The sequence below is a fragment of the Musca domestica genome, unplaced genomic scaffold, assembly GCF_030504385.1.
Source record: "Musca domestica strain aabys unplaced genomic scaffold, Musca_domestica.polishedcontigs.V.1.1 8, whole genome shotgun sequence".
NCBI classification, from domain to species: Eukaryota; Metazoa; Arthropoda; class Insecta; order Diptera; family Muscidae; genus Musca; species Musca domestica.
In genome coordinates this window covers 7,451,296-7,477,861 of record NW_026712409.1, presented here as the reverse complement: position 1 = coordinate 7,477,861, position 26,566 = coordinate 7,451,296, and the positions used below count along the sequence as shown (strand labels likewise).

The window sequence follows — 26,566 nt, the reverse complement described above, 5'->3', positions numbered from 1 at the left end:
CAACAACTAACGGCGTAACAACACATTCTCACATTGCCCTCCCCATTGGCAATACCAACTTGGCTGAATGGACAAAGTAATTGTCTGGTAGAAGTTTTTTTTCTCTCTTTCCAGAATCCAAATGCATTTGAAACAATGAAATAAAAAATTTTTTCAAATAAAAAAGAAAAATGAAAAAAGGTTGAAAAAAAAAACTTTTGCGAATTTCATTCCTTGCTACAGTTTTCAAAACAAAAAATAAAAAAGGAAAGAAAAAAATGTGAGCGAATTGCATTGAATTGGAAAGCGGGGAAACTTTTCTGTCCACTTGGTGTTTCTTGCATGTGTTCATCGTTGTTGTTCTCTTTTTATTCCCTTTTTCGTTTTTGTTCCCCTCCCCCATGGTATTGACTTGTAATAAAATTGTATAAATTTTTATCGATATCAGCAAAAGTACAACTTGCCTGTGAGAGTTTTTCCTCTCTGTGTTTTTTTTCTTTTTTTTTTGTTTTTTTTTTAAATCAAAATCAATTAAAATCTCAAAACGGAAACGGAAATGGTGTAACGGCATTGAGGTATTGATGAATTGCTGATGGTAGTACGGCACGGCATGATTTGCTGTTGTCAATGAATGTTTGTTTGCAAGTGGTTCACTGCAAAAATATTGAAGTGGGTCGGGTTTGCGGGTTTTTTGTGTAAAGGAAAAAAATCGAGTCTTCTACAAGGAGAGAAGTCTTCTAATAGAAGACCTTTAATGTCTTCTGCACAAATGGAAGGCGATTCAGATTTGCTATGCCCATAGAAGTCCTTCGTGACTTTATAAGCTGATAAAAGTGTCAAACCTAATCTCTGAGATCCTTAATACAAAGGGAGAACTTTGAGGTGAAATATAGTCCTAGAAGGCTATTTGGATTTTCTCGGAAGAATCATACCTAACCTCTAAGATCCTTAATACAAATGGAGAACTTTGAGTTGAAATGTAATCCCAGAAGACCATTCGGGTCTTCCATGGAGCCAGAGTGATTTTTGGGTCTTTTAAAAAATCTAGGAAAATGTTTAGCTATTATTTAGATAAAATCTGCTTTTATTTTCTTCAGTTGATGCTGAAAATCTAAGAAGTCAATTGAGGTTTTCAATAGAAAAATAAGAACTTTGGGGTCTATTAAAGATTTTAAAGAAATAACTTTTGGGTATTTTAAAAATCTAGCAAACCTTTGAGGTCTTCTGTAGATAAAAAATATTTTTATTTTTTTCAGTTGATTCTCAAAACTTAAGGCGGCTTTTGAGTTTTTCAATAGAAACAGAAGAACTTTGGGGTCTTCTAAAGACCTTTAAGACTTTGCAGGCTTTTTAAAGGCATAGAAAGCTCTGCGACTGTAAATACCTTGAATTTTCTTTAGACACCTAGGAGGCCTTTGAGGTCTTTAATAGATCTAGAAGACTTTTTGGGCCTTCAATAGACCTGAAGGACTTTTGAGATTTTCCTTAGATAAAAAGGGATTTTAAAATAGACGAGGATTAACTTTGAGATCTATAATAGACCCAGAAAACCTTTGGGTTCTTCTGAAGCCCTGTAAGACTCTTTTGACTTTTTATAAGCGTAAGCCTTTTTAGAAGGCTTTTGAGGTATTCAATAGAGGATAATGAACTTTGAGATCTTTAATAGACCCAGAAGACCTTCGGGTTCTTCTGAAGCCCTGTAAGACTTTTTAGACTTTTCATAAGCGTAGAAAGTCTTTTAGAGACAAAGCAGGCCTTTATTATTTCTTTCGATTTAGGAGAACTTTGATGGCTTTTAGAGACTTTTGGTATCATCTGAAGGTTTTTTAGTCGTTTTATAAGTCTCTGTGGTCTTCTAGGGACATAGCAAGCCTTTGAGGATTTATTTCGACTTAGGAGACCTTTGATGGCTTTTAGGGACCTTTGGGGTCTTCTGAAGGCGTTTTTACTCTTTTTAGAGACTTTGGAGGTCTTGAAGAATTTTTTTTTTTCGATTTAGGGACCTATAATGGCTTTTAAAGACCTTTCGGGTCATCTGAAGGCCTTTTTAGTATATTTATAAGTCTCTGTGGTCTTCTAGAGACTTTGAGGATTTCTTTCGATTTAGGAGACCTTTGATGGCTTTTAGAGACCTTCGGGGTCATCTGAAGGCCTTTTTAGTCTTTTATAAGGCTCTGTGGCCTCGTAGAAAAATAGGAGGTCTTTGAGGATTTCTTTGATTTAGGAGTCCTTTGATGTCTTTTAGAGTCCCAGAAGTCCTCTGAGATCTTATTTGATCTAAAAGACCTTTCAGTCTTTTAGACCTGGAAGACTTTTAATGCAGTTAAAGTCATTATAGACCTTTGAGGACTTCTAAAGGCCTAGTAGGTCTTCGATGTCTTCTATAGGCCTAAAAGACCCATTAGGTCCTCAATAGGCTTCGAAGATCTTTTAAAGTCTCCATAGAGCTTCAATATCTTGTGAGGTCTAGAAGGACTTTGAGGTCTTTTTAGAGCCTGTAAAATCTAGCTATGAGTTATAGACCTGGAAGATCTCTTCCTTAGATGTATAAGACCTTTGAGTTATTTTTTGGAACCGAACGACCATAGAGATTTTCTGAAGTTTTCTGTAAAAACAGAACTTCGTTGGGATTTACTGTAGGCTTAGAAGACCATTAAGGAATTTAAAGGTCTTATTTAATTCTAGAATATTTTTGAGGTCTTCTAGAGACCTTTCAGGTCTTATAAATCTGGAAAATGTTTAAGGTATTTATCGGCCTAGTACACCTTTGAGGACTTTTATAAGCTTTTCAGACTTTTGAGGTCTTCTACAAACCCAAAAACCTAAAAGACTTTTAAGATCTTATTTGGACTCAGAATATATTTGAAGTCCTTTATAGCCTTAGAAGACCTTTATGGAATTTAACAGACTTCGAAGACATTTTGAGGTCGATTTAGACCTTCGATATCTTGTATGAACATAGAAGACCTAGAAGTCTCTTACTTAAAAGACATATGAGGTGCTTTAGAACATAAAATATTTTCTATAGACCCTAAGGATTTCTGAGGTCTTCTGCAGACCTAAAAGACCTTTGGGTAGTTTTTTAGATTTAGAATATCTCAGAGGTCTTCTAAAGACCTAGAAGTTATGCGAGGCCTTCTATAGATCTAAAATACCTTTCAGTTCTACAAAATACCTAAAAGACTTATAGGGCATTTATAGGCCAATAAGTCCTTTGTGGACTTTGAGGCCTTCTATAAACCTAGAAGATTTTTGAGACCTTTGAACCTATGTAGACTTAGAAACCTTTGGAGTCTTCTAAAAATCTAGTAGATCATTGAGGCTTTCGAGAAGAAGATTTCTGAAGTCTTCTGCAGGAGTTCTTTAGATCTAGAATACCTCTGAGGTCTTTTAGAGACCTAGAAGTCCTTTAAGGTCTTCTATAGAAGATGTTGGAGGTCTTTTATAAGTTCTGTAAACCTAGGAGTCCTTTGGAGGTTACTGCGGACCTAGAAAACCTTAAAAGTCTCATGTGGACCAAAAAATATCTTTACAGACTTTTATAGCCTTTATAAAAATTTTCTAGAAACATTGACATGTTATCTAAGCCAGAATGCCTTTTAGGTATTCTATAAATGTAAAAGATCTCTGTGATTTCCTTAAACCTACAAAACCTCAAGATCTCGATTCCACATACCCCTTCCACATTTGAGATCTTTTTTGGACCTAAAAGACCGTTTGGTCCTGGAAGAGCGTTAATGTCATCTATAGAGTTTTATTGCTTTTGAAACCTCATTTAGACTTTGAGGTTTTCCATCTATGGAAACAGTTTAGGAGTCTTTCGTCAATAGAAGACTTTTAGGAGGTCGACCGTCGAAAGAAGAGTTTCAATTCAAGCAATAGTTTCTATCAGTAGAAAGCTCAGACATTGGATGTAGCTAGAGATAAGTTAGAGCACATATATGTAGATAAAAGACATAAGAGGTACTTTGAATTCGTTGAAACCCTTGGGGGTCTCCAACATATGCGGAAAACCTTCTACGTAAATTGAAAGCACATTTTTTTGCGATCCACCCTTTTATTTTACATACTCCGAATGAATTACAGAATTAAGAGAGGAAAACACAGCTATGACAAACAACCATGTTACGCCAATGTTCCAGCGTGCCCCTTACTTCCTTCATCACTCCATTTCAAAATATGAATGCAAATGTAAATGAATAATTGTAGCCAGGGGGCAATTATTTGCTGTTATGGCTTTCTTTCTTCAACTTCTTTTAGTCGGCAAACATTCAGCAACACTCTGTCAATTTGCTTTGCATGGAGGAAACCAGAAAAATCAATTTCAAATAATCAAATTATAAAATTAATGAATTTAATAAACTTCAACATTGTTTGTTGATAATTCAAAATTTCAAAGTGTTTCCCCTACTTTCCCCCTTCTACAACCACATCGATATACATAGCCCATGCATCAAAAGCCTTTTAAATGTGATAATAATTAATTTAGCCATTATTAATTGTATTCTCATGGACACAATTACTCACACACACGCACTCTCTAATTCCAAAATTTTGCAAGAAATATGCTTTGCCACCTGCATTTGTTCTGGCCAGGGTACTAATTTAAAATTATCCCAAGTTTGTGTGTGTGTGGATTTTTGGCAAAACAGCCTGCTAATATCAAATGCATTTTGTTGGACCTCTAAACATTTTTATAAACTTTTAATCCTTTTATAAATATTGTAAACACCCACACACATGCACACATACACACACTTGCACCAAAACAAACACTTCTTATCCTCAGCCTACGGTTGAGGTTGTTCTTTGGGGTTGCATGCAACTTTTAAAATGTTTTATATTTTGTGGTAAAAATTTTTAATTTTTCTTGAATATCAAAGTGCCTTGGGGATTTTCATAAATTAAATTGCTTTGGAGAATACAATTTTTGAAAATTTCCCATGAATTATGAAAATGTTGTTGTGGCGAATGGATTATGCTGCAATAACAAGAGAGAGGAGAGAGAGAAGGCGATAAGGAAATGCAGAGCAACAATTTGCAACACATGTTAAGTGATGTATGGATGCAAGCATTGGATGTTTGTGTTTTGACTTATGACGAAATAAAATTTAATATTGGAATCAGTTTGATAAAATGGTTGTTACCTATAGGCCCATCAGACCTTTGTTATCATCTGTAAAGTCAAAGAAACTAAAAGATCCTTGAGGTCTTATTTAGACATAGAAGACATTTGAGGTCATTTATAGACTTAGAAGAGATATATGAAATTTAAAAGACTTCGAAGGTATTTGGCGGTCGATTTAGACCTTCGATATTTTGTATGGACCTAAAAGACCTAGAGGTCTTGTTAAAATCTAGAAAACCTTTGGGGTCTTCTTTATACCTACCTTCATACAGGCCTTTAAGACATCTGGGACTCTGAAGTCTTCTTAAACCTAGAAGTCCTTACTGAATACTGTAGACATAGAAGACCTTAAAATCTCTTTTGTAGACCTGAAAGAACTTTATAGTTTTCTATAGCCTCAACAGATTTTTCAAGTCTCCTACAGATTTAGAAGCCTTCTGAGGTATTATGTAAGCCTAGAAGTTCTAAGAGGTTCTCTATGAACGTCTTCTTTAGACCTAAACGACCTTTTGGTCCTGGACCAATTTTTTTTTAATCTATAGTGCTTTAATACTTTTCTATGGACCTATCAGACCTTGGATATCTTCTATAAAGCCAAAGAAACTAAAATATCTTTGAGGTCTTATTTGAACCTAGAAGACATTTGAGGCCATTTATAGACTTAGGAGAGCTATATGAAATTTAACAGACTTTGAAGGTCTTTGGCGATCGATTTAGACCTTCGATATCTTGTATGGACCTAGAAGACCTAGAGGTCTTGTAAAAATCTAGAATCTCTTTGGGGTCTTCTTTATATCTAGAAGTTTTTTGAGGCTTTCCCTAGAGCATGGGAGCATAAAATATAGGTTTTTGATTTATAAGCAAGTAATATTTCACATTGGAATCAAACGGCAGATATAGTTCCCATCCCATTTTTATATCAGATCTTGTGTTAGTGAAAATATTGGCATGTGTGAAATTTGAAGAGAACCGGAAGCTTACTTCGGCCTTTATGATCGTTTTGGTTATTCGAAACTATTATCCTTTGTGGGGGAGGTAATAAAAGAAAGGGCCCGATTAGTATCATCTTAATAACAGATCTTGTGTAGATAGAAATATTAGGATTTGCCAGGTCCGAATGGAATCGTATGTTAATTTCGCATCTTATGAGCTTCAGAGATATTCAAAATTTTGACCCATTGTTGGGAGGAGTGGACCGATATGTCCCATCTTAACAGCAGATCTTGTCTTAATTGGAATAATGGGATGTGTGAAATATGAAGAAAACCGGATGCTTATTGCGGATATTATGATAGTTTTGGTCACTCGAAACGTTGACCCTTTGTGGGGGAAGTAGCAAAAAAAGGGTCCGATCTCTGATCCGAAAGATGGTATCTTTACTACAGATCTTCTGTTGATAGAAATATTGAGATGTGCCAAGTCTGAATGGAATCGTATGTTGATTTCGCGTTTTATGAGCTTCAGAGATATTCAAAATGTTGACCCTTTGTGGGGGAGTTACCAGAAGGAGTTGACCGATATATTCCATCTTTACACTAGACCTTGGGTTAATAATAATATTGTGATATATGTGATTTGAAGATAATCGGACTGTTACATCACATTTTATAAGAGCTATAATTATTCAAAAATTTCACCCTTTTGTGGGGGAGGTACTTGATGGAGTGGACCGACATTGTCCATTTTCCCCCCTGATCTAGAACTGATTGAAATATTAGGATTTACAAAGTTGGAGTAAAAACGGAGTATTCTTTCCCTTTCTGTGCAGTAAAATATTTTTTTATTTTTTGGAAAATGTCAACCTTTTGTGGGGGATGTAACAGAAGGAGTGGACCGATATTGCCCATCTCCGAACTCGATCTAAGTTTAACGAAAATATTCAATGTTTTTAAGTTTGGACCAAATCGGATACTCCCTACGATAGTTATTATGTGCACCAGTCAGATAGGCGGACGGACATCGCTAGATCGACTCCAAATGTCTTGAAACCGATTTGGTCTAAAACGTTTTTTTTTTCGGTGAGGCACGTTTTGGCCGTATCAAATGATATATACCCTCTCTAGCCATATGGATGAGGGTATACAAAGCCCAGGGAAAATTGATAAAAAAGTTGAGGTAATATTTTCCAGTTTTGTGGCCACATTAATGCTAATATTTTCTTGATATATAATGGAAAGTTCTTATTTTTTGTGCCTTATGAATTTTTTTAGGATTTTCTAAAATTAAAATTTAAAAAAAAATTGAAGCAAATTCACAAGAAGTACTAAATTTGTTGAAAACTATAAAGTTTTTTTTTTGTAAACCAAAATTGATATTCTATTTTTTGTCGTACATATTGAATATACAAATTTCTTTCGTTAAGAGACTCACAACGAAATTTGATCTACAATATTTCTTTCTTTGACAGTTTAAGCAAAAAATGGAATTTTATGCTGAATTTTGATTTAGAATCGAAACGTGTTAAATTAGCTGTAAAAACATTAATACATAATTTTCACTTTTGTAACCTAAATTTAGAATGTAATTTTCTTAAAAACTATAAGACCTGGATATAGGATTTATTCCAAGATTTATAGTGAAATTTTGTGTAGAATATTTCTTTTTTTGACACTTTTTGCCTAAAACGAAATTTTATGTTAGTTACATGCGTCAACTCGAAAAAGGTCCGTGCAAAAAAAATTGATTAAAAAAAATTATTAAATATTTTCGCGTTTGTTTTGGTAACATTGATGCAATGGTTTTCTCGATTTTTAATGGAAATTGAGATTTCTTTCCTTTGGTGACTTATAGTGAAATTCGATGAAGAATATTTTTGTCTTTGGCGTCATCATTCTAAAATTATGCTTTGTGGGAGAATTTTGCATAAACTCACATAAAGTACGGTCTTAACCCTAAAATGTGTTTTTTTTAATTAATTCCTGATGTTTATTTATCAATTTCTGATGTTGCGGTAAGATCTGGACTTTGGATGTCTTCTGGGACCTATAGTAGAATTTTATGATAAATAATTTTGTAGGATACTTTAGCTTGCTATGACCCCGTTTAAAGGGAGTTTTTAAGCCTATTTTGAAAAAAAGGACTTGGAGACTCACTCGAGGTTTAAAATTGTCGACCAATATAATCCTCGTATTGATATCTGCAAAATTGCAGAAGACATTTTTATGCTTAAACGTTAGATTTTCAAGGAATCTTAATCTGAACATTTCAGAAAAAGAGGGGAGAACATGCCCCCTCTATTTAGGTAACTTTGCGATGTAAACTTTCAAAACGCCGATACACGTGTCTTCTCGTTATAACTCTACTTTTATAACTGCTGGATTTTCCCCGTAATTATTGAAAAAAATTAATTACTCAAAAAATTAAATTTTGTAGCACAGTGTAATCTACAAAATGTTTTCCTGTAAAAATTTTTTGTGCGGCACAGTAATATTTACATGTATTTGTAAATACCTGCATTTTTAAATATTCCCACAAATGCCTTTGCAAGAGAACAAAAGTGACGTTTTAAATATTTTTAATTCATACAAAACGTTTAGTATTGTCGATGTGCTAAATTTATTTACTTGAGACTGATATAGCCCGCAGCTGAGGATTATCGGCAGGTAATTGAGTGAGTAATATTGCACATTTGAATTGGAAATTAAATGGATGTGACTTTCTCAAAAGAGGATATTTATAAAAGACAAGTAATTGAAAGGGGAATGTTAAAATGTTGCGTTTTTATGGCCAAGGCAATCCGTCGTTATAATAACATCATTACATACTCTATATTTTTTTTTACAAATTTATACAAATATTATATCAAGAAAATATTTGTATAAATTTGTCAAAAAAAAATATATAGAGTATGTACGACGGATTGCCTTGGTCACCGTTGGTATCTGAGGTCGAGATATGGTGGTGTTTTTGCAAATGAAGATATGAAGGTGGTTTTATTTCGTTCTCAAATTTTACGAAAAATACCAAATGTTACTAAATTCGGTATTGGGAGAAGGGATAGGGCTGAAATGCCGAAATCAGATATTGTGGTCTCTGTTGGCATCCGGTGGTGGTTTTGGAAATGTGTACTACAAAGTGAGATGAAAAAACTGCAACCAACTTCAGACTGCCGTCATTTATAAGCCACTCGTCCGACAGCTGTTAAAATTATTCCAGTGACAGCTCATTATATTGTTTACAAGCGTACAAAAGCATTTTGGTGATAATTTTCCAGAATAAAAGTTATTCGTAATGGAATTCAAGCGGAATAGTGTGATTCCTTTATATTTGGCTGCAAAACCACAAGTGGCTATCGCTAGAGCACTTCAGCATTTAAATGTGAATAAATCTTTTGTGTCTCGTACCATCGCTCGTTACCGTGTGATACTAGTAGCGTAGGCCGACGCCAAGGAAGTGGACGGAAGAAAAAAGCTACATCAGCAGAAATGGTTCGAAAAGTAAAGAAGCGACTTGATCGAAATTCGCGTCGCAGTGGACGAAAAATGGCTGGTGAGCTGAACATATCGCAATATTTCATTCGCAAATACTGAAAAATGAGCTCGGGGTAAAGCCATTGAAATTCTAAAAAGTGCAAGAATTTACACCGCAACATAAAGAAAATAGACTCAAAAGAGCTAAAGAGTTGCTTCGCTTGGCCGAAAGTGGTGAACTGCCGAATTTGATTTTCCCCGATGAGAAAACATTCATTGTCCAGCGGTTTGTAAACAAATAAAATGTGGTCAGCTGAAAATGTGCACCTTCGGTTGGACACCAGAACTGAAGCGCCGGCCATGGTGATGGTGTTGGCCGCCATAACAGCCTATGGTCGCTCTCTGCTTGTATAAATCGACCGTGGCATCAGAATAAAAATTATCGCGAAAATATTCTAGAGGGTGTATTAAAGTCTTGGGCACGCAAACATTTTGGCCTCAGAACTTGGACACTCCATCAGGACTCAGCACCATTGCACTCAGCTAAAAGTGTACACCTTCGGTTGGCCACCAGAACTCAAGCGCCTGCCATGGTGATGGTGTGGGCCGCCATAACAGCTGATGGTCGCTCTCCGCTCGACCTCAATCGCGTCAGAATAAATGCCGAATATTATCGCAAAAATATTCTGGAGGGTGTTTTAAAAGCCTTGGGCACGCAAACATTTTGGCCGCAGACCTTGGACATTTCAACAGGACTCAGCACCATTGCACTCAGCTAAAAATGTGCACCTTCGGTTGGCCACCGGAACTCAAGCCTCAAGCCGGCCATGGTGATGAAGTAGGCCGCCATAACATCCAATGGTTGCTCTCCGCTCGTATTAATCAACAGTGGCATCAGAATAAATGCCGAATATTATAGCGAAAATATTCTGGAGGGTGTATTAAAGCCTTGGGCACGCAAACATTTTTGCCGCAAACCTTTCACATTCCATGCATCGACCATCGCACTCAACACGCGCCACCCAAGAATAGTTACAAAATGATGTTCCTCGCTTTATTTCTAGCGCTCAATGGCCACCAAAATTTTCGGATACCAATCCGTTGGACTATTGCGTCTGGAGTATTTTGGAAAACAAGGTTGGCACTAAAAATACCAAAGTGTCGATCACCTCAAGCAAGCGCTTCGCCGGGAATGGACTAAAATACCGCAGAGCAACATTCGGGCAGTGTGTGACGGTTTCATTGGCCGTTTGAAGGCCATAATTCGTGCCAAAGGTGACCAATTCGAACAAATCTAAACTTATTCTAAAATTTGATACTATTTCCGACATTTTTTCCTTTCAATCAATAAAATTTAAAAAAAAAATGAAAAAATTATGGCGTTTGACTTTTTTTCTCACCTTTAGTGGAAATAGAGATTTCCTAATATTGGTGACTAATGGTGGAATTTAATGCGGAATACTTTTGTCTTTGATGATAGCCTTCTAATATGATGTTTTGCAGGAGAATCGAGCATAAATTCACATAACCCCTGTCGTAGCTATATTTTTCGATTGACTTATTTCCACTCGTTTGGACTTTAAATATTTCCCATTTGCTGTAGTTGATAATATTAGCAGATAACGTCTGAGTAAGGCGTCACATGGTCTGTGATAGGATTCCGATAAACCGAACCCATATTCGCGTACCTTTGAACAGCAACATAAATTATTTGAAGCAAGTAATAAAGTTGTCCCGGCCGAACTTTGAATACCCTCCACCATTTCCAACGAAGTTGGCAATTTGCAAAAAAATAAAATCTGTTAAAAATTTTGTTAAAATCTTAAAAATACCGAATGCAGCCCTTACGTTAGGGTCTATTCCAATGCGAAACTTGAAAACAAAATTATGAATAATGTAGCTAACATCATCAAAATACCGAATATCGGGAAGGTACCGTTATATGAGTGCTATACGAAGACGTTGATCTGCACAGACAATTTTCTGTCTTAGGCTGTAGTATCCATTACGAACTTCAAATACCAAATTTGAAATAATTCTGGTGAATAATGTCGCTAAAATCATCAAAATACCGAATATCGGGAGGTATCGTTATATGGGGGCTATACGAAGACTTGGACCTGCTCAGACAATTTTCCGTCATAGGCTGTAGTATCCATTACGAACTTCAAATACCAAATTTGAAACAATTTCGGTAAATAATGTCGCTGAAATCATCAAAATACCGAAAATTATATTGGGGCTATACCAAAACGTGGACCTACATGACCCATTTTCAATACCAAAAATCCTGCAGACATAATACACATTTGAGTAAAATTTTACCAACCTTCTTCATTTCGTTCGAAAGCTAGAGTGATTTCCACAGTCGGATGGATATCGAATTTTAAGCTGATCAGGAATTTTAAGCTGATCAAGAATATATACCCTTTGTGGGGTCTAAAATGTATATTTCGAGGTGTTACAAACGGAATGGCAAACTTAATATACCATTCATACTATGGTGGAGGGTATAAAAATAACCATAAATTCGTTCACCGTTCACTGTTCCGCAATATATTGCACACTCATTCGCAATCAACATACACACTCTTTCAACTTCTAAACATTAGATTATTTTCGCATTTTGCGAATAAAAATCTCTAAACATTCTTCCGCACTCACATTTCTCGCATTAGTTTTGCAAAAAATACCCGAAAAACAGCCAGAAGATGATGAAAAAAAAAAAACTGATAAAGAGTTTATCTCCCACGTCTAGGTTCCCAAAGCAGTAACCAAAAAAAATCGTCAATAATCTACAAAAAGAAGAGAGGAAAGAATGGAATTCTTATCGCTGATAGAATTCCCAAAAAAACAGTGTTGCCCAAAAGAGAAATGGTGATAAAAAGTTTGTGTTTTGTTTGTTCTCTGTGTTGTTTGGCTAACAGAATTAAAACGTGAGCAACATTAAGAGTTGGCGTAATGTGGTAGTTAAACTATGGTAGTTAATTTAATTGATTGGAGGGGAAAAACTTTTGGAGGGGTATACATTTTAAGCTACGTGGAAAATACTTAAGGGGAAAACATGTGGGGTGTTCGGCTATGCCATGTTCCGTAAGAAAATATATAAACAATTTAAAAATTCAAACATTCTCCTCTATTCACCTGGATGCTAGCCATACAGGGTACAATGAAAAAATTACAACCAACTTCAGACTGCTGTCATTTCTAAGCCACTCGTCCGACAGCTGTTAAAATTATACCAGTGACAGTTGATTATATTGTTTACAGGCGTACAAAAGCATTTTGGTGAGAATTTTCCAGAACAAAAGTTATTCGCGATGGAATTCAAGGGAGATAGTGTGATTTCTTTATATTTGGTTGGAAAACCACAAGTGGCTATCGTAAGAGCACTCCAGCATTTCAATGTGAATAAATCTTTTGTGTCCCGTACCATCGCTCGTTACCGTGATACTGGTAGCGTAGCCCGACGTCAAGGAAGTGCAGGGAAGAAAACAGCAACATCAGCAGAAATGGTTCGAAAAGTAAAGAAGCCAATTGATCGAAACCCGCGTCGCAGTGGCTGAAAAATGGCTCGTGAGCTGAACATATCGCAATATTCCATTCGGCGAATATTGAAAAATGAGCTCGGGGTGAAGCCATTGAAATTTCAAAGAGTGCAAGAACTTACACCGCAACAGAAAGAAAATAGGCTCAAAGGAGCTAAGGAGTTGCTTCGCTTGACTGAAAGTGGTGAACTGCCGAATTTGGTTTTTTCCGATGAAAAAAACATTCGTTGTCCAGCAGTTTGTAAACAAACAAAATGATCGTGTTTACTTGCCAAAGAGGTCAGCTGAAAATGTGCACCTTCGGGTGGCCACCAAACCTCAAGCGCCGGCCGTGGTGATGTTGTGGGTGGCCATAACAGCCCATGGTCGCTCTCCGTTTGTATTAATCGACCGTGGCGTCAGAATAAATGCCGAATATTATCGCGAAATTATTCTGGAGGGTGTATAAAAGCCTTGGGCACTCAAATATTTTGGCCGCAAACCTTGGACATTCCAACAGGACTCATCGCACTCAGCACACGCCACCCAAGAATGGTTACAAAATGAGGTTCCTCGCTTCATATTCAGCACACAATGGCCACCAAAATCTTCGGATACCAATCCGTTATACCGATACCGATTGGTATACGGAAATTTTGGTGGCCATTGTGTGCTGGATATGAAGCGAGGAACCTCATGTTGTAACCATTCTTGGGTGGCATGTGCTGAGGAACCTCATTTTGTAACCATTCTTGGGTGGCGTGTGCTGAGTGCGATGGTGCTGGTGCTGAGTCCTGTTGGAATGTCCAAGGTCTGCGGCCAAAATGTTTGCGTGCCCAAGGCTTTAATACACCCTCCAGAATAATTTCGCTATAATAATCGGCATTTATTCTGATGCCACGGTCGGAAAGCAAGGTTGACACTAAAAAATACAAAAGTGTCGATTAGCTCAAGCAAGCGCTTCGCCGGGAATGGGCCAAAATACCGCAGAGCAACATTCGGGCAGCGTGTGACGGTTTCATTGGCTGTTTGAAGGCCATAATTCGTGCCAAGGGTGGCCAATTCGAACAAATCTATGTCCTACATTTTTTTGCTTTTATAAAATTTAAAAGAAAAAAATAATAAAAATTATGGCGTTTGACTTTGTTGTAGTTTTTTATCTCACCCTGTATAGCTAATGACAGGGATTATGTGAATTTAGGCTCAATTCTCCTACAAAGGATCACATTTGAAGGATTTCACCAAAGACAAAAGTATTCATTGGCCGTTTGAGGGCCATTATTGTGCCAGAGGTGACCAATTCGAACAAATCTAAACTTATTCTCAAATTTGATGCTATTTCCGACATTTTTCTCTTTCATTCATTGAAATTAAAAAAAAAAATAAAAATTATGGCTTTTGACTTTGTTGCAGTTTTTTATCTCACCCTGTACACTTATTTATAGTTAATGGGAACCCGTTTTCTTTAGATCTGACCATCGACATTTTCCATTCCACATACATTCTTAATATAATTTTGTATTATTCGACAACATAATTATCTTCATATTTTGTTTCTAAATAAATATTATTTAATTTACCCATATCATATTTTTTTCCTATCTTTGCTGTTTGTTTTGTGTCAGATCATCACACAATAAATTGCCTTTGGCCTTTTTCATATCTTCATTCGGAAATTTTTACAAAACCAAATGTGGCTAAATTACATAGCCCTATTAACAATAAATGCAAATGTGGCAATCATAGCCCATATCAAACGTCAAATATTTTTTTTTTTTTTTTTTGGAAATTATTTTTGCTCTCCAAAAGAAGATTCAAAAAAGTTGTTGTTTCTTTTTATGGCGTGAATGTGATTTGCCAAACATTATTAGATATTAATCATCAACGAACACTTACATGTAACCGTAAAAAAATGGGTAGCAGATATCGAATGATTTAAACAATCTATCTACTTTCTTTTAAAATATAGAAAATCAGGAATTTTATAAGTTGGCACATAGAACGGCATTTTTGATATCTCACACTTAGGCCTGGAGAGGGTATATTTCAATTGATGCGGCAAATAATGATTTTAGACAATGGCTCTTTGGAAGAAATGAGTTTTAGGATATTTAGAGTAGAGGATATCGTCAGGAAGGCAGGAAAAACTAGAGGGCTGCATAAAATAAATTACCCAGTTAATTGAAAATATTCTTAAAAAAAAAAAAACTAAAAGATCTTATTTTTTTCTTCACTCTCATTCCCAAGTAATGAGTAATTTCGGCATACAGTGTGCGCTTTCGACACCACAGCCGCGTGTTCGAAAAATACAAAATACGAAGAGTTGTTGATGCAGATGTAAGACTTTAAACAATTCTTAACGTTCTTAACCGTCGCACTGTGGATAGTGTGTTTAACTACAAAACCAGAAGATTGTCAGTTCAATACCAGTAGTGGACAAAAAACGGAAAAAGTCAGTGGATTAAAAAAAAACAAGTAAAAAAGCAGTAAGTTCGGCCGGGCCGAACTTTGAATACCCTCCACCATTTGGAACGAATTAGAAAATTTTCAATAAAAATAAAATCCTTTAAAAATTCTTTTAAAATCTTTAAAATATCTAATATAAGAAGGTGCCGATATGTGGGGATATACGATATTGTGGACCTATAAATACAAATCTATGTCTGCGTGTAAAGTACTCACAAAGAACCCCTTGTGACAATTCCGATGAAAAATGTGGGTAAAATCATCTAAATACCGAATATCGGGGGTACCGTTATATGGGGGATATAAGATATAGTGGACCTGTATAGACAATTCTCTCTCAGGAGGTAAAGTACTCACAAGGAACTACTTGTTTGGATTTTAAGACAATTCCATTGAAAAATGTGGCTATCATCATCAAAATACCGAATATCGGGGGGTACAGTTATATGGGGGATATACGATATCGTAGACCTATATAGACAATTCTTTTTGAAGGGGTAAAATGTCCAAAAGGGACTCCTTTTGTGGAATTTCAGACATTTTCATTGAAAAATGTGGCTAAAATCATCAAAATACCGAATACCGTGGGGGTACCGTTATAGGGGGGCTATACGATATTGTGGACCTATATAGATAATTCTCTGCCGAGGTATAAAGTACCCACAAGGAACTACTTGTGTGGATTTTCAGACAATTCCATTGAAAAATGTGGCTAAAATCATCAAAATACCGAATATCGGGGATACCGTTATATGGGGGCTATACGATATCGTGGACCGATATAGCCCATCTTCGAACTTGACCTGGCTGCAGACAAAAGAGAGATCTGTGCAAATTTTTAGCTTCCTATCTTAATTCGTTTAGACTGTAGCGTGATTACAACAGACCGACAGACGGACGGACAGGGCTAAATCGTCTTAGAATTTTACGCTGATCAAGAATATATATACTTTGTTGGGTCTAAAATGATTATTTCGATGAGTTACAAACGGAATGACGAACTTAATATACCCTCCATACCTTTTTTGGTGGAGGGTATAAAAAATCAGCTAAGTTCGGCCCGTTGGAACTTTTAATACCCTCCATCGTTTGGAAGGAACTTGCAAAATATAATAAAATTTCATCGAAAAATACCGTTTATATTAAAACCGTAAAATGGGGTCTATACGAAAACGAGAACCTGCATACACATTTTATTATGTCATAGGCTGTAGTACCCATTGCGAAATTAAAAACAATTCCGTTGAGAATAATGTCGCTAAAAGTATAAAAATACCGAATACTGGTAGATAACGTTATATAGGGGCTATACGAAGACGTGGACCTGTATAAGTACATTTTTGTCATAGGTTGTAGTACCCATTGCCGGTACATAATGTCGCTAAAATCATCAAAATACCGAATGTTTAGAGGTACCGTTATATGGAGCCTATACAAAAAGGTGTACCAACATGACCCATTTTTGAACTTAACCTGCCTATTGACAAAATACACATGTGTGCAAAATGTTAGCCTTCAATCTTAACTCGTTCGAAAGATAGCGTCATTACAACAGAGAGACAGACTGGCGAACATCGCTACATCGTTTTAGAATTTTATGTTGATATTTGGGTCTGCAAAAATAATGGGTTGATTTGTAAGTGGTTACGACTGGTTTAAGTGGGCGTTTTCCCTGATTAGAAAAATGTCTTTTCAACTTTTTTCTTAGGGTCCAATACATATCCCTCAGAAGAAAAAGTTCCGATCCCTACCATCTCTACAACAGATCTAGCATTGATGTACCAAGTCTGAATAGAATCGTTTTATGAGCTCCATGGTTATTCATAATTTTGATCCTGGGGGAGGGAATGGGGGAGGGAATGAACCGATATATCCCATTTTCACAGCAGATGTTGTGCTAATATAAATAATGGGATGTGTGATGATGTGTTTTTCGTATTTCATAATCGTTTTGGTTATTCAAAACTTTGAATTTTTGTGGGGGAGGTACCAGAAGGAATGATCCGATCTCTATCATCTTTATAATATATCTTGTGTTGATAGAAAACACGGATTTGCCAAGTCTGAATGGAATCGGATTTTAATTTCGCTTTTTATGAGCTCCATGGATATTCAAATTTTTGACCCTTCGTGGAGGAGGTACCAGGAGGAGTCGACCGATATATTCCATCTTAACACCAGATCGTGGGTTTATAAAAATATTGGAATGTGTTAAATATTAAGACAATAGGATTCTTATGTCACAATTCTTAAGAGTTATATTTATTAAAACTGTTTACCTTTTTTGAGGAGGCACTTGATGGAGTGGACCGATATTGTCCATTTTCCACCTGATCTAGCACTGACGCAAATATTAGGATTTGAAAAGTTGGAGCAAAATCGGATTATCGTTTCTCTTTCTGTGAAAAAAATATTTTTTTGAAAATTTCGACCTTTTGTGGGAGTGGTACCACAAGGAGCGGACCGATATATTCCACATTAACACCTGAAATTGGGTTAATAAAGATATTGTGATGTGTGCAATGTGAAGATAATTAGACTCTTACATCACATTTTATATAAGTGATAATTATTCAAAATGTTGTGCCTTTGTGGGGGAGGTACTTGATGGAGTGGACCTGCCCATTTTCGCACCTTACCTAGCACAGACGTAAATATTAGGATTTGCAAAGTTGGAGCAAAAAAAATTATCATTTCTCTTCTTGTGCAAAAAAATGTTTTTTGAAAGTTTCAACCGTTTGTTGGGGAGGTACCAGAAGGAGTAGACCGAATCGGATACTCATTCGAGAGTTATCGTGCGCACCAGCCAGCCAGACAGACAGATGGACTATTTGCCAAATTTTTGGTTCAGGTATAGCTATAGCTCCCATATATATTGGCCATCCATTTTCTTGAATTTGTCCTGCACTGCCGCAATATGCACTCCGTACTAACGATATCCGGGGAAATATATCAAATACAGCTCAGAAATACCTTTGCCATATTTGATCGAGCTCGGTTCAGATTTGTCAAAATTATGGAAATTAATTCAGAGGAGGATATTCCTCTTATATATTAGTTCCCAACCCGCCTGACATTGAAACTTTCTTTACTGGTTTTTAGATTATACTGGGTTTTCCCTGTAATTATAAAAAAATTGCATTTTGCCCCCCGGTCTTATTATACCCTTGCTTTGATAGTTTACAATGACTTTCAAAGGAACTCGACTAATTGAGAAATCCCACCTTAGCCTTTGGAGCCAATGGTCATCTGAAGTTCATATTTTATTCTTTATATGCAGCAACAAAATCTAACATTTCTTATTTATTTAAAACTTATATTGAGTTAAAAAATTCCATTCGTTTCTTCTGCCTTCATCCCCTCCCTCCCAAAGCTACATCCTTTTGTTCTCCTTTGAAATGCCTATAACAATGTTTACACACTATTCTATGCAAACATCTCGGTAGGTCAATAAAAAAAATTAAAAGAAAATCAATAATTGCTCACAAAGACACACATGCACTAATACACACACACACACAAAGGCAAACAAACACAATAACAAGAACGTCATTGTTGACCAAGTGGCTGGACCACTTTGTGTAGAATTCTCATTGAATAAATTAAGGACAATTTCCTCGGCCTCTTTTTCTGCCTCCTGGAAAAAAACAGAAATAATTGAAGTCTGCCGAGAAGAATTAGACAAATTTTCCTGTCAAACAATTTAAGTCATTGACATTTGCTTGACCTGGTGTTTTTTTCTGCCTGTTTGTTTTGCTCTGTCGATTTTTTTCTTATATTTTCATTCTTCTTATTTCGTTTAGATGTTGAAACTTATATTTTTTTCCTTTTATTAATATGCATTAAAGCAAGACTGGCATCCTCACCTGGGGCCAGGACCTGCCAACAACTAAGCAAAGAAAAAAGAGAAACCATGAACAAAAAGTGCCAGCAACTCTAAGACCCATAACAAAGAGAAAATCCTACCAGCCCAAGTAGTTGAGAGAGCGAAACAACGGAAACGGAAATGTTTTCTAGTAGCCGTTAGAAGGAAGTAGGTATTCGCATAACAGGCGCTCAGTTGAGCTACGAAGGTAGCTAAAAAACTATACACCATGCTTGCCAACTGTTAACACATGGCATTTATTAACCGAGTGGATGAGGGGGAGAAGATAGGAGGGGGCAGGGTGTTGAAGAATAAAACAATTGTCGGAAGGATGAAAAAAAAGTGGGAGGCAGAACAAAAAAAACCTACTTTTGGTTGGATTAAAGTGAGTCAAATGGCAGACACCAGTGTGTGCCAGCCAGTTGTCATGGCGGACATGGAGGTTATGATTTGATTGTTCGTCGTTGTCGTCGTCGTTGTTGGTGTTGCTATTGTTAGTTGCTTTTTGGCGGTAAATGAAAATGAAATGGTGGAATTATCGTTGGGGAATGGTGAGTGAATGGTGGGTTTTTGTTATAAAAATAGAATCAGTCTGTCAGTCAGTCAGTCAGTCATGTGTTTTCATGTTTTCACCAACTGTAGTTCACCAGTTGTTTTCTTGTCTCCCTTTAATTCTCATTTCCCAAATCGTTCAACTTTTAGTTTATGTTTATGGCTTAAAGCCAAATTCTTTTTTTCATTGGAATATTTTAGAACAGTGGGTGTAAAGGATCAAATTAATGAAAAATCTAATGAAAAATAAAATATTTTAAATATTTAAAGAAATCAGAAAGTCTTAAAAAATAATCAATGATTTAATTTTCATTTAAAATTTAGCTTTATTAAGTCGAAGGCCGTTTTTGAGGTTATGAGCTTTACAGATGAAGAAGAACGTGCCTAAAACCATCGAAAATATCAAAAACTCGATCGGAACTTTTACATGAGAGTTGAAAAGAATTTTTTGTGTATCCTTGAAGTCGAAGATATAAAAATCTTATCATGTGGAAAGATCGAAAAATGCGGGCTCTGGCTTAGTTTTCAACAAAATTTTTATTTTTTTTATATTATTCTGGTATTTTTTATGTTATTAAATGTACGCCCTCGAAAGTACTTCCAATGTTTGCCCATATTTATACTCTCAGCCATATGGCTAGAGAGGGTATATATCACTTGATACGGCCAAAACTGTCCTCATCGAAATAACAGTTTTTGGACCATAGGTCTCTATGGACCAAATCCATTTCAGGACATTTGGAGTCGATCTAGAGATGTTCGTCCGTCTGTCTGTCTGTCCGGCAAGTTTTTGCGCATGATAGCTATCGAAAGGAGTATCCCATTTGATCCAAACTTGTACAAAGTAATACTACTACCAAACTCAGATCGATTTCGGAGATCTGCAATATCGGTTCACTCCTTCTGGTACCTCGCCCACAAAAGGTCTAAATTTTTAAAAAAATATATTTTCTGCACAGAAACAGAAAGGATAATCCGATTTTGCTCTAACTTTGCAAATCCTCATATTTACATTAGTGCTAGGTCAGGTTGTGAAAATGGACAATATCGGTGTACTCCATCAAGTACCTCTCCCACAAAGCGTAAACACTTTGAATAATTTTAAACCTTATAAGATGTGATGTAGGAGTCCGATTGTCTTCAAATTTCACACATCTCAATATTTAACCCAAGGTCTGGTGTTAAAATGGAATATATCGGTCCACTCCTTCAGGTACATCCTCCACAAAATGTTGAAATTTTCAAAAAAAATTATATATTTTCTGCACAAAAAGGAAACGATAATCCGATTTTACCCCAACTTTGTAAATCCTAATATTTGAATCAGTGCCAGGTCAGATGCGAAAATGAACAATATCGGTCCACTCCATCAAGTACCTCTCCCACAAAGCGTAAACATTTTTAATAATTTGAAACCGTATAAGATGTGATGTAAGAGGCCGATTGTCTTCAAATTTCACACATCACAATATTTTTTATTAACCCAATACCTGGTGCGAAGATGGAATATATCGACCCACAATTTCTTAAACCTCCCTCACAATGGGTCAATTTAAAAAAAAACCAAAACGATCATAAAATCCGAAATGTACATCCCATTATTATCAAAGCACATCCCAATACCTCATTAGTGCTAACACAAAACCAGCTGTGAAGATGGAGTATATCGGACCACGCCATCTGGCACCTCCCACAAAACGAGTCAAAATTTTGAATAATTATGACTCTCACAAAATAAAAAATCACACAAGATCTGCTGTGAAGATGAGATATATCGGTCCCTTCCCTCTGGTGCCTCCCCACAAAGGGTGAACATATTGGATATACACGAAAGCTCGTAAAACGCGGAATTAACATCCGATTCCATTCGGACTTGATACATCTCAATAGTTGCATCAAAACAAGATATGTTAGAATGATGGTAGGCATCAGCCCATTGCTTCTGGTACCTCCCCCACAAAGGGTCAAAGTTTTGAATAACTAAAACTATTATAAAATCCGAAGTAAGTATCCGCTTCTCTTCATATTTCACACATCCAATTATTTCTATTAACACAAGATCTGCTGTGAAGATGCGATATATCGGTCCGATCTCTCTGATACATCCCCACAATGTGTGAAAATTTTGAATATATACGAAAGCTCATAAAACGCGGAATTAACACCCGGTTCCATTCGGGGTTGACACATCGCAATATTTCCATCAACACAAAGGGTCAACATTTTGAATAATTAAAACCATCATAAAATCCGAATTCGTAATAAGCGTCCGGTTCTCTTCATATTTCACACATCCCATTATTTCTACTAACACATAAATGCTGTGAAGATGGCATATATCGTAGCGTAGCCCGACGTCAGCGAAGTGGACGCAAGAAAACAGCAACGTTAGCAGAAATGGTTCGAAAAGTAAAGAAGCGACTTGATCGAAACCCGCGTGGCAGTGGCCGAAAACTGGCTCATGGGTTGAACATATCAGAATATTCCATTTCGCAAATATTGAAAAATGAGCTCGGAGTGAAGCCATTGAAATTCCAAAAGTGCAAGAACTTGGCCGAAAGTGGCGAACTGCCGAATTTGGTTATCTCCGATGAGAAAACATTCATTGTCCAGGAGTTTGTAAACAAATAAAATGATCGTGTTTATTTGCTAAAAAGGTTTGCTGAAAATGTACACCTTCGGTTGGCCACCACAACTCAAGCGCCGGCCATGGTGGTGGTGTGAGCCGCCATAACAGCCGATAGTCGCTCTCCGCTCGTATTAATCGACGGCATCAGAATAAATGCCGAATACTATTTCAAAAAATATTCTGGAAGGGCAAACAAACATTTTGACCGCAGACCTTGGACATTCCAACAGGACTCAGCACCATCGCACTCAGCACGTGCCACCCAAGAATGGTTACAAAATGAGGTTCGCCTGGATTGGGTCAAAATACCGCAGAGCAACATTCGGGCAGCGTGTGACGGTTTCATTGGCCATAATAGGCCAAAATTCGTACAAAGGTGACCAATTCGAACAAATCTAAACTTATTCTAGAATTTGATGCTATTTCCGACAATTTTTGCTTTCATTCAAAAAAAATTTAAAAAAAAAGGTTAAAATTAAAGCGTTTGACTTTGTTGCAGTTTTTTTATCTCACCCTCAGGCTAAATTCGGTGAATGTGAGAGGTTTCAACACCAATTCGGATGAAACATATATATAAGATATATTTGAACCGATTTCTATCTAATTTGATATACTTGTTTTTATGTTCCATTTGGTCGCATGTGCTAAATTCCAACCTATTTCTACAAATATTACAATTTTGGTAGACATTTAAAGGCAAATCGGACGAAGATATATATGTACATTTTGACCGGACATGGACCAACGGACGGACAGACGAGCGGACTGACAGTTGGATGGAAATGCATAAATCGACTCAGAATTTGATTCTTTGCATATCATCAAGACGAACTATGTGTCTAACGCGCTTCCTTCTCTCTGGTATAAACAACTGCAAAAATACATAATACCTTGACCACAGTGTGGTGTAGGGTAAAAAACTGGAAAATATTTCCTAATTTTTTAGATTAATTTTACTCGGACTTTGTTCTAGTTGATGCCGAAAAATCAATATAAAATTTCATTTTAGGCGGACCTTTGATCCCGAAATACTTTATTTGCAAAAATAGGATCGATGTGGAGTCAGCTTTTGGTTAGTTACTTGTAAACTCTAACTCTTGATCAAAAGTTGAATTTTTCAGAAATTGTGTGATTTCAAATTTCCATTGTCACTGATTTAAGAGAAGTAATTCTCAAAAATTTCTGCCTCAAAGAAAAAATACTACATTTATATCAATTTATACCCTACAGCACTATGTGTTGTAAGATCGATTGGGCCAAAAATTATGTAACACCTCAAAAAAATTCGTTTCCCACATAGGAAAGTATATGGATCTTCCTATCTCGCCGAGCTGACTCAATCTAGCTATGTATGTCCGTCTGTCCATGTTAATTTGTAATCACTCTACAGGTCGCAATTATGGCCGGATTCTCCCGAAATTGAAAATGTAGGATGGGTTAGGGTCAGAATAGAAGCCTATTGTATTTATGGGTTGAAATGGCCCAAAAATAGTAAAACATTACCTGATTTTGCAGTTGCTCTACAGGCCGCAATTATAGACCAATCAACAAGGATTTTAGCACGGTGCTAGGGCTTAGGGCGGTTGGTTATCGGATAATATTTAGCGGGTAAAATAGACCACAAGTTTATGTAAAAAATACGAAAATCTTCAATTAACCCCGAATATCTTTAATCCTGGCAAAACCAGAAACACACGAAGAGGTCACTTTAGGCCTTTACTGTGATGCTGATACCAAAGATATGGGGTACATAGCAAAAAAAGGGTGCAATATAGATGTGAGAAAAATATATCTTAGTTATTCGGCTTATGAATCAGGAACCGCTGGAATTATTTTCAGATTTCTGATCAATTTGGAATGGTAACTAGCCGAAGAAGAATAAAATCTAAGAAAATCGTGTTAAAATATGCCATTAAAAAAGAGAATATTTTTGTTAATTTTTCAATTTGTGGGCTTGACTCTATGACATTATTTCAAAAAATGGATTTGGACATTGGACGGGGGCTTCCAATATATTGTAGTGTTGTATCACATGGTCGACCCGGGATGACTTTAGCCTTTGCTTACTTGTTTTTTTTTTTTAATGTAGGTAATTTATTTTATTTTCATTCACAACTTACCCACTGTTCCGGCAGGAGTTCAAAAACCTCTGGTCTGGCGATGTGGATGATGCCAAAAACTAAAAGCACCGCTTTTGTCTGCTACAGCTGTTTACGGCGAGTACTTTGTCTCACTTTGTAAATAAAGTCACTTTACTGGAGTTGGGAAATTTAAGAAGGAGAAGAGAGAGAAAAAAAAACGAAAAAAAAATATAAAAATTAAAGTCACAAAAAAATTGTTTGTCGAGAGAGAGAGCGGAGAACACCGAAAATTGCAATCAAACACGTTAACGGTAAATAAATCACGGTTATTATTATTTAAAGGCATATATAGACGTCTATAAATTATTGTTTTTTATTATTATTTGCAAAACAAAAAAAATAGAATCGATGTTAAAAACAAAAGAGAAAATGTGAGTCCAAAATAAATAAAAAATGAAAGAAAATTCCACACGTGCAGAATTTTCCAAAAGGAAGCCCTAACGTTAAACCGAAACCAAAAGAGAGGTAGACAGACAGAGTAGGAGAAAACAAAAATCAATTTATGGATTTTTATTTTGTGTTATTATCACGAGATTTATTTTGTTGTTGGTGGTGGTGGTATGAATTAAAATTACGTAAAACTTGTATGAATGTGTGAGCCACAGAGCACTGTTGTTGTTGTTAGTCGTGGTATGAGTTGTAAAGAACAAAAAACTTGTAAAAGCCAAAATACTTTTTAGCCACTTAAACACGTTCTGCCGTTTTGAATTCGAATCTGACGACAATGACAAATATTTTGACTTTGAGGCTTTTCGTTTTGAATGGTTAGACGAGCGAACGACCGCATACGGATGTGTTGACCCACTGACTGTTTACACAACACTGAAACAGCTGTTTGAAAATACACACCAGACAAAATGTTTGGAGAGGCGGCACGCATTTGCAAAAAATAAAAAAAACAGAAATTCTCGACTGAGCCGCCAGTGGTTTTGCACACTGACATGAAATCTGTTCAGATATGACTATGATGGGAGTTCGCTTTGAATATCACACCCACCCACTCACTCACGGATTAATTCGTTTACACTGAGACCCATAACAAGCGGACAATTGGAGAACAAAACCAGTAAAGAAAAACTTAAAGTCGGGCGGGGCCGACTTTATGATACCCTACACCACTTTGCTAATTTAGTACAGCTCCGCTAATTTAAAGACTAAAGGACTAAATCTGCCGAAGCATTTGTATCTTTTAAATTCGGACTTGTATTGCTCATTTGGTGCACAATTATTTTGAAATCGGATAAAGATATATATGGGAGCTATATCCAAATCGGAACCGATCTCCATAAAATTTGGCAAAGATATTTCTGAGCTGTATTTGATATATTTCCCCAAATATTGTTGTTACAGAGAGCATATTACGGCTGCGGAGGACAAAAATAACAAATCGGATGAACAATATATATGGGAGCTATAGCTATATCTGAACCGATCTTTACCAAATTTGACATATTAGCTTCTAGACTCAATTCGATCGTAAATGCCAAATTCCATCCCATCTGGGCAAATATTAGACGTTTGGTGCGCAATAAAAGGTAAATCGGACGAAGTTATATATATATGGGAGCTATATCCAAATCTGAACCGATCTCCATAAAATTTAGCAAATGTATTTCTGAGCTGTATTTGGCATATTTCTGCAATTATTATTGTTACAGAGTGCATATTACGGCTGCGAAGCATAAAAATTACAAATCGGATGAACAACATATATGGGATCTATAGCTATATCTGAACCGATTTCGATCAAATTTGGCATACATATTTTCAGGCCTAATTTGGGTGTATATGCAAAATTCCACACAATTCGGGCTGATATTACACGTTTGGTGCACAATAAAAGGCTAATCGGACGAAGATATATATGGGA

At 36.3% G+C, this 26,566-nt stretch overlaps 1 protein-coding gene across 3 annotated transcripts in view; it reads right to left on the bottom strand.

Moving 5' to 3' along the window:
• Positions 1–25,549, bottom strand: part of LOC101893006 (heme transporter FLVCR2) — a 146,765-nt gene extending 121,216 nt beyond the window's left edge. The window contains exons 1-2 of one of the 3 annotated variants that reach the window (XM_059130838.1): positions 25,486–25,549; positions 24,676–24,810 (exon numbers count right to left, since the gene is read on the bottom strand). The gene's annotated coding sequence lies outside the window, so the exon portion shown is untranslated. Of the gene's footprint in view, positions 1–24,675; positions 24,811–25,271 lie in introns of all 3 variants that reach the window. The other 2 variants (XM_005178958.4, XM_005178960.4) reach the window with 2 other exon arrangements.
• Positions 25,550–26,566: the final 1,017 nt, after the last annotated feature.